Below are 9,154 nucleotides of genomic sequence, written 5' to 3' on the forward strand. Positions count from 1 at the left end.
TCTTAGGTAATGGCTTGGTTTGTGGTTGGCTTTTAGCCCTTAGCCATGGTCCAAGCCTTGCCTTAGGATGTTGGTAAGAGTCCTTGGGCGGTGGTTCAAGCCCATAGTCATTTATTTCAGGATTTTCACCACAAACAAGTAAACTGCTACTTCTGCACTTTTCCAGCAGCTTTGAGTTTTGGTTTTGGTGCTTGTTTGAGTTCTTGGTTGGCTTTTAGCCCATGGACTTGGACTGGACACTACCTTAATGAGTTAGGAAAGTCATGTTTTTGGCCGTTCGTGATTTGGTCGAGTTTAGAGGTCGTACGGGAATTTACGGTGAAAGGTGCCAAAATGACTCTCGGAGGAGTGTTTTATGTTTTTGGATTCCTTTCACCTATTTTCGTGTATTACAGTTATGATGCATGTTTTTCAGTATTTTTGGGGTATTTTTAATCATGGTTAAACGTCGGTTTAATGTTGGTTCGGGTTGGTACGAAGCAGTGGTTAAAAATCAAGTTGTTGGTCCGAGTCGTCTCGTTTTTGGTTCTATTGTTAAGTTTTTGTCAAGTTAAGATTTATTGCATGTGTCACATATTAGTAGTAAGTCGCAGCAAGCCTGGGAACGATGCAACTTATCCGGTAAAATAAGGTTAAAATTATATTATGTGCATAAAAATATAAAATGCTTATTTTTGAGATATATGCTATATGTCTTGTGGCCACCTTATGCTTATGGGTTTGGAAGTCGGTAGGCGCAACTGATAAGTGCAATTTTTGCGCTTAAATTACATTAGAATCCATTATGAATTATGCGTGTTTCGAACAGTATTATGCGTTTTTTGGTTTGTTTTTGCTGTCATTTCAGGAATGAAGGAAACAGAGGGCACGAAGCCAAGTAACCAAGAAAACAAGGGTCATTGCCATTACCTTGGACAGCAGTTACCGCGCGACCGCGCGACATCTCGTGCTGCCGCGCGCGCACATCACGCAAGGCGTCTACCCGAGGGTCCCGCGGGCCCGCGCCAATTCTCGCGCACCCGCGCGCCCAAGTGCCATGTTGAAGACCCGAGACCAACGCGCGATAGCGCCAAGTCTCGCGCTGCCGCGCGCAGCGAGACGAGCTGGAACCCGAGATAAGCGCGCGCCCGCGCCACTTCTTGCGCTGCCGCGCGCACACATGCATGGCAAGAAGAGCAGGAGCTTGCGCGCCCCAGCGCCACTTGTCCCGCCACCGCGCGCGCCGCGATCCAGAAAACTATAAAGTGCGTGATCTAGGTCAGAATAAGGGAGAAAGGAAGAGGCCGCCGTGGAGAGCCGTCATTGGAGAAAAAGACACGCGAACCAGAGCACATACACGGAATAGAGATTCAGAGTGCGAAGAATCATCGCAAATACGAAGAACGACGGATCTGGGGACAGAGACGACACTTCGATTTGTTATCTTTTCCTTTGTTTCTTTATTTTATTGCGTAAACATGTCTTGTTTTCTCTTGGATTTCGTGATGAACTAAATTCTCATTCTGGAGAATGATGTAACTCTGTTGAAACGATGATTTGACACCGTTATTTATTGATTGAATTCTGTTTTCGTTTAATTGTGTTCTCTGCATTTACTGCACTGCAATTTACTGGCCATAAATTGTTTGTTGTTTGATTAATCTTATAACTCGGGAGAGGGACTAGGATTATAGATCATTAGAGACACATCGTTGAATGTTTATAGCGTTCGGAAGGCGTATAACTTTAGCGAGGCTTAGTAAGAACATTGTATGCGCTTATCTATGAACCGTAGATTCTAATTAGGAATAATTGAATCAAAGTTGATAGATACACTTTATTCGTCACTTGGGAAAGGGGGAATAAAACAATCTAAGTGTTCTTGGCCATTAATCGATTGGAATTCAGGAATATAAATTAAACTGTGAATAATTATCGTGGAAACTTTGTGAAATCATTTCTCTAGATACTTTCTCTCAGTATTATCTCTCGATTCGGTGACTTAATTTATTCTTTGCTTTCAATTAATTCGTTTAAACAAACAAAACTGATTATTGATTTTTCTAAATAAAGTTGAGGCTATTTTAATTACAAGAATTGATATACATTTTTTTTACACTCCTCGTGGGATCGATACTTGTACTCAAAAGTACATTTTACTCTAACTTGACATCGTGCGCTTGCGAGCAGTTAAGAAAACGCGCAACAAGTTTTTGGCGCCGTTGCCGGGGAGTGTCTAAATTTAAATTTATATCAATATTGTTACCAATTAGTCTAAATTTTAATTTAGATCTCTTTGTTTCATTTCCTGGGTATTGATTCATTTATTTTCTTTGTTTGACAGTGTATGCGAAGATCGAAAAGCTCTGAGCCGCTTTTGTTTGATCCGGAGATCGAAAGAACTGCACGGAAACTAAGGAAAGCAAGGAGGGAAGAGATTAACGCAATGGCAGAAAACAGGGAGAATAATGAACACATCCAGCCAGAGGCTAGACCCATCAGAGATCACTTTAGACCAATGCTATCTAACCACTATTCTGGCATTGCTCGAGGGACCATCAATGCTAACAACTTCGAGTTGAAGCCCGCTCTAATCAATATGGTTCAGCAAAACCAGTTTGCTGGAACAGCCACATCTGATCCTCATGTTCACCTGAGAACTTTCTTGGAGATAACGGACACGGTAAAGATTAATAATGTTTCTGATGATATTATTAGACTGCGTTTGTTTCCGTTTTCTCTCAGAGATCAAGCACGAGGATGGCTACAATCGCTTCCCTTGGGAAGCATCACGACATGGCATGAGCTAGCCACGAAATTCCTAGCAAAATACTTTCCCCCTGCAAAATCTGCCCAGTTCAAGATTGAGATCAGCACGTTTAGGCAGACTGAATTCGAGCAATTGTATGAAGCATGGGAAAGATACAAGGAGCTGTTGAGAAAATGCCCAAACCATGGCTTTGAAGACTGGGTGCAGATTGAGTTATTCTACAACGGTCTTAATGGGCAAACCAGAGGAACAGTGGATGCTGCAGCTGGTGGTACGATCTTTGCAAAATCTCCTGAGCAAGCTTATGACTTGCTCGAACAGATGACAATAAATAGCTACCAGTGGCCGTTAGAAAGGGCAGGAGTAAAGAGGACAGCTGGAATTTATGCTGTGGATCCCATCACGTCACTCACTGCTCAGGTATCTGCATTGACCACTCAATTAGCCGCGATGAACAAAGTGAGTACATCTGACATCGAAGGTCCATCGATGGTTGCTGAAGAGCTATCCACCCCTGAAGAAGCACAGTACATCAACAACAGAAATCAGGGTGGATATGGAGGATATAGAGGTAACCCTCCCCCTAACACTTATCATACTGGATTAAGAAATCACGAAAACTTTTCTTATGCAAACAATAAAAATGTGTTGAATCCTCCACCGGGGTTCAATACATCAAAGGGGGAGGGAAAGCCTTCATTGGAAGATTTGGTAGGAACATTTGTTACTGAGTCTGGAAAAAGGATGGCGAGAACCGAGTCTCGTCTGGACAACATGGAGACTCATATGAGAAATATGGGGGCCACAATGAAATCTCTGGAGACACAAATCGGACAGTTGGCCAACGCCTTGAGAGATCAGAACAGGGGTCAATTTCCTAGTAACACGGAAGTTAACCCAAAAGAACAGTGCAAGGCAGTCACTTTGAGGAGTGGGAAGGAATTAGAGGTACAGAATCCCAAAGAGAGAGTGGACAGTGGGAAGACAGTTGAAGAAGGTGAAATGGAGAAATCCACGGCTGAAATCAAAGTTGAACCACCTCCAGTGTATAAGCCGACTCTACCCTACCCTCAGAGATTCAAGAAGAAGAGCTTGGATGATCAGTTTGCAAAGTTCTTGGAAATTTTCAAGAAGATACACATCAACATACCATTTGCTGATGCTTTGGAGCAAATGCCGAACTATGCCAAGTTTATTAAAGATGTGATGTCTAAAAAGAGGAAGTTGCAAGAGTTTGAGACAGTGAAGCTTACTGAGGAGTGTAGTGCCATCTTGCAAAAGAAATTACCACAAAAATTGAAAGATCCAGGGAGTTTTACTATTCCTTGTTTTATTGGTGGTTCTCATTGTAGTAAAGCTTTATGTGATTTAGGAGCAAGTATTAATTTGATGCCCTTTTCTATTTTCAGGAAATTGGAGCTTGGAGAAGTTAAACCAACTACTATCACCCTACAGCTTGCAGACAGAAGTCTCACATATCCACGTGGGGTCGTCGAGGATGTACTGGTAAAAGTAGATAAATTTATTTTTCCTGCTGACTTTGTGATTTTAGATATGGAAGAGGATCATGATGCTCCATTGATCTTTGGGAGACCATTCTTGGCGACTGGAAGGGCATTGATCGATGTTCATAAGGGTGAACTCACCTTGAGAGTTGGTGGTGAAGAAGTTATTTTTAACATCTATCACGCCATGAAGGGATCCAATGAGGTAAGCACTTGTAAAAGCATTAATGTTATAGACTCATGTATGTCTCTTGATTGTGCAGGAATGAGAGATCCCTTGGAGAGCTGTCTGATAGGTGCGGCAGGAACTGTCGATGAAGATAATTGGGAAGTGAAAGAGCAATTAGTGGCTCTTGACGCGCTGCCAAAAGAAAAGAGAAAAGATGCACCGCATGATGAGCTGAATGTGAATGAGAAACTAGAGGTAAAACCACCTTCCCCTGATTTGAAGGAGTTGCCAAGCCACCTGTGCTATGCATTTTTAGGTGAGAAGTCGACGTATCCGGTAATTATCTCTTCCTCCCTTTCATGTGATGAAAAAGATAAATTATTGAGAGTGCTGCGAAAGTATAAAACTGCTTTAGGATGGTCGATATCTGATATTAGGGGAATTAGCCCCACTATATGCATGCATAAAATTTTGATGGAGGAGGCGTATACTCCTTATGTGGATCACCAGAGGAAGTTGAACCCAGCAATGAAAGAGGTTGTGAAGAATGAGGTACTGAAATTGTTAAATGCTGGTGTAATTTATGCTATTTCTGACAGTAGCTGGGTATCTCCTGTGCAAGTTGTACCAAAAAAGGGTGGGATGACAGTGGTAAAAAATGAAAATGATGAGTTAATATCTACTCGTACTGTAACTGGTTGGCGAGTATGTATTGATTATAGAAAGTTGAACAATGCCACACGAAAAGATCATTTTCCATTGCCTTTTATTGATCAGATGCTTGATAGACTTGCAGGTTATTGTCACTACTGTTTCTTAGATGGATATTCAGGTTATAATCAAATTGCCATAGCACCAGAAGATCAGGAGAAGACAACATTCACATGCCCCTATGGCACGTTTGCCTTTAGAAGGATGCCTTTGGACTATGTAATGCACCTGCTACTTTTCAGAGGTGTATGATGGCCATTTTTGCAGACATGGTGGAGGACATCATGGAAGTCTTCATGGATGACTTCTCGGTATTTGGCTCTTCTTTTGATCATTGTTTACATAACCTATCCCTTGTTTTGCAGAGATGCCAAGAAAAGAACCTAGTTCTTAACTGGGAGAAGTGTCACTTTATGGTCCAAGAGGGCATTGTTCTTGGACATAAAGTATCTTCTAAGGGATTAGAGGTTGACAGAGCCAAGGTGGTTGCAATTGAAAAACTCCCTCCGCCAAAGAACATCAAGGGAATAAGGAGCTTCTTAGGGCATGCCGGGTTTTATCGTAGATTTATTAAAGATTTTTCTAAGATTACTAAACCTCTGTGTAATTTGCTTGAAAAAGAATCCACCTTTATTTTTGATGATGATTGTCTGCAGGCATTTGAGAAGATCAAGAAAGCATTGGTGACTGCACCAATCATGATAGTGCCGGATTGGGAGCAACCCTTTGAGCTGATGTGCGATGCCAGTGATTATGCAGTGGGTGTGGTGTTGGGACAGAAACGTGATAAATTCTTCAGATCAATCTACTATGCAAGTCGTACCATGGATGCTGCACAGCAAAACTACACAACCACCGAAAAGGAGATGCTCGCAGTAGTATTCGCCTTTGACATGTTCAGACCCTACTTGGTAGGTACAAAGGTAATAGTTTTCACTGATCATGCAGCTATCCGATACTTATTTGCCAAGAAGGATGCAAAGCCACGCTTGATAAGGTGGATCTTGTTGCTCCAAGAGTTTGATTTTGAGGTAAGGGATAGAAAGGGATGTGAAAATCAAGTGGCTGACCACCTGTCAAGACTTGAGTGAGAGGAGAAGGAAGAAGAGGGAGCTATACAAGAAACTTTTCCAGATGAACAGCTCTTTGAGGTAAACTCTGTACTTCCTTGGTTTGCTGATATTGCTAATTATTTGTCTTGTGGAACCCTTCCCCCAGATATGAGCTACCATCAGAAAAAGAAGTTCGTCCATGATATAAAGTTCTTCTATTGGGACGATCCGTTCGTGTATAAGAGGTGTGCTGACCAAGTGATTAGGAGGTGCGTAGAGGATATCGAAGCGCAACAAATTCTGGAGAAATGCCATTCTTCACCATATGGTGGACATTTCGGAGCATCACGAACAGCAGCTAAGGTATTACAATCTGGTTTTTACTGGCCTAGTTTGTTTAAGGATAGTTATACCTTAGTGAAATCATGTGATAGATGCCAAAGGTTAGGAAACATCTCTAGGCGTCACGAATTACCACTGACAAATGTTTTGGAAGTGGAACTTTTTGACGTTTGGGGCATAGATTTCATGGGACCTTTTCCCCCTTCCTCTGGCTATTCTTACATTCTGTTAGCTGTTGATTATGTGTCGAAATGGGTGGAAGCAATCGCCACCAGTACTAATGACTCTCATGTTGTAGCGAAATTCGTACAGAAAAACATTTTCACCAGGTTTGGAACACCGAGGGCCATCATAAGTGATGAAGGTACAATTTTTTGCAATAGAATTTTCAACTCACTATTGGCCAAATACAATGTGAAGCACAAGGTGGCACTAGCATATCATCCGCAGTCAAATGGACAAGCTGAAGTATCCAACCGGGAAATTAAGCAGATACTGGAAAAGACTGTCAACACAAACCGGAGGGATTGGGCATTGAAGTTGGATGATGCGCTATGGGCTTACAGAACTGCATTCAAGACGCCTATTGGGATGTCTCCCTACCGGCTTGTATTTGGAAAAGCATGCCACCTACCATTGGAGTTGGAGCATAGGGCATTTTGGGCCGTGAAGAAGTTGAATTTTGATCTGAAAGCGTCTGGCGAGGTTAGAAAGCTGCAATTGAGCGAGATGGACGAATTTCGAAATGACGCCTATGAGAATGCAAAGATCTACAAAGAACAGACCAAGAAGTGGCATGACAAGATCATAGTTCGAAGGGAGCTAAAACCAGGACAACAGGTACTGCTATACAACTCTCGTCTGAAGTTGTTCCCTGGTAAGTTAAAGTCAAGATGGTCAGGGCCATTTGTCTTGGAAACGGTGTCCCCCTATGGAGCCGTCGAGCTAAAGTGCCATGACGGACGAACTTTCAAAATAAATGGACAGCGAGTTAAACCCTACTATGGGACTGAAGCAAGAAATATCGACAGCTACAATTTGATCTGATCAGACAGGGTACCGTCGGGCTGATGACGTTAAACCAAGCGCTGTGTGGGAGGCAACCCGCAGTTATTTATTTTCGCATTCGCTCTGCTTCATTACTTCATTTCAATTTCATAATTAATATTTGTAATTTTCTTTAGTCAAGTTTTTAATTTGAATCACTTTATTTTGCAGGTGTTAAAAAAAAAAAAAATTGGATCTACAGACGCATGCGCGCCCAAGCGCGACATCTCACGCGGCAGCGCGCTAAGGACCCCTTGGATTTACAGAAGCTCGCGTGCCCCAGCTCCATGTCTCGCGCGATCGCGCGCACAGCAACTTTGCACGAAGACAGTAGGTCACGCGCGATAGCGCGACTTCTCGCGCGCTTGCGCGTGACCTTTATCACCCATTTACAGAAGCTCGCGCGCGGTAGCGCGACATCTCGCGCGAACGCGCGCCTTCAATTATTGCTGACAGACCCGAGGACAACGCGCGATAGCGCGACTTTTCGCGCGCCCGCGCGACGCGTTCGACCTCACCACTTTAAATACCCCTCCTCACGATTTCTACCCTAATTTCTTCTCTCCCTCACCACTCAGCCGCCTCCCCCTCACAAATCCATCCTCCTTCTAATATCAAACTCCTCCCCCACTCAAAAATCTTCATTCCAACACCACCATCTACTTACCTCTCCACCTCCCTCACACTTCAACACACCCAACCACCACAAGCAACCACCATTACCGCACGCCGCCGCCTCTCAGCCGTCGCCGCCTCTCAGCCGCCGCCCTTCTAGCGCCGCCGCCTCCGTCCAAGCCGTCGGTGTTCTGTCTAGTCATTTGCTTCAAGTAAGGGTACTGTTCCTTCCACAATATTATTGTTTGGGGATAAGTTTCAGAATTCTAGCTATGTTGGTAGAATTGTGCTCTCGATTTGTTGAGTATTATTGTTGATACCAGGTGATAATTATGGCTCCTCGTAAAAAATCAAAGGATGGGGCTTCCTCCTCTCGTTCTTGCGATGCGAACAAATTTTGGAACGAGGAAGCCTCTCGGGTATATGAAAACACCGTGTCTCGATCTCTCATCCCTGAACGAGGGCTTGATATGACCCACCTGGATTGTGATATAATTACGGAAGTTGTGCGACGTGGATGGGTCGATATAGCACAATCTCCGTCAGACTGAAATTACAAAAGACAAAGTGGCGTTGATTTACGCCATCATGACTGGGCGAACCGTTGATCTTGGGAAGCTCATTCACAGCTATATCATGCGTGCCGGCACGGGACTCATGACGGTCAGCCTCCCTTGTGCACACACTATCCCCGCCTTATGTCTTTATGCCGGTGTGAGATGGGGAGACGATGAACAGATCTTGAAAGCCAAGAGCCCAATCATAGTATTTGAGGTCAATCGTTCACGCTTTGAATCCGATATAGAACGACAAGCGGAAAGAGCACAATACAACCAGAGGGCCAGAGCACGCAATCCGCCACCACCATCACGCCCTCGATCAAGTTTGGGAGATCGCATGTTCCGATTGGAACAGGATATGCGGGTCGAACGCCGTGAGCAGGCTGCACATCGACACAGAACTG

Source organism: Primulina eburnea, chromosome 15 (assembly GCF_022965805.1).
Source record: "Primulina eburnea isolate SZY01 chromosome 15, ASM2296580v1, whole genome shotgun sequence".
Classification (NCBI taxonomy): Eukaryota; Viridiplantae; Streptophyta; class Magnoliopsida; order Lamiales; family Gesneriaceae; genus Primulina; species Primulina eburnea.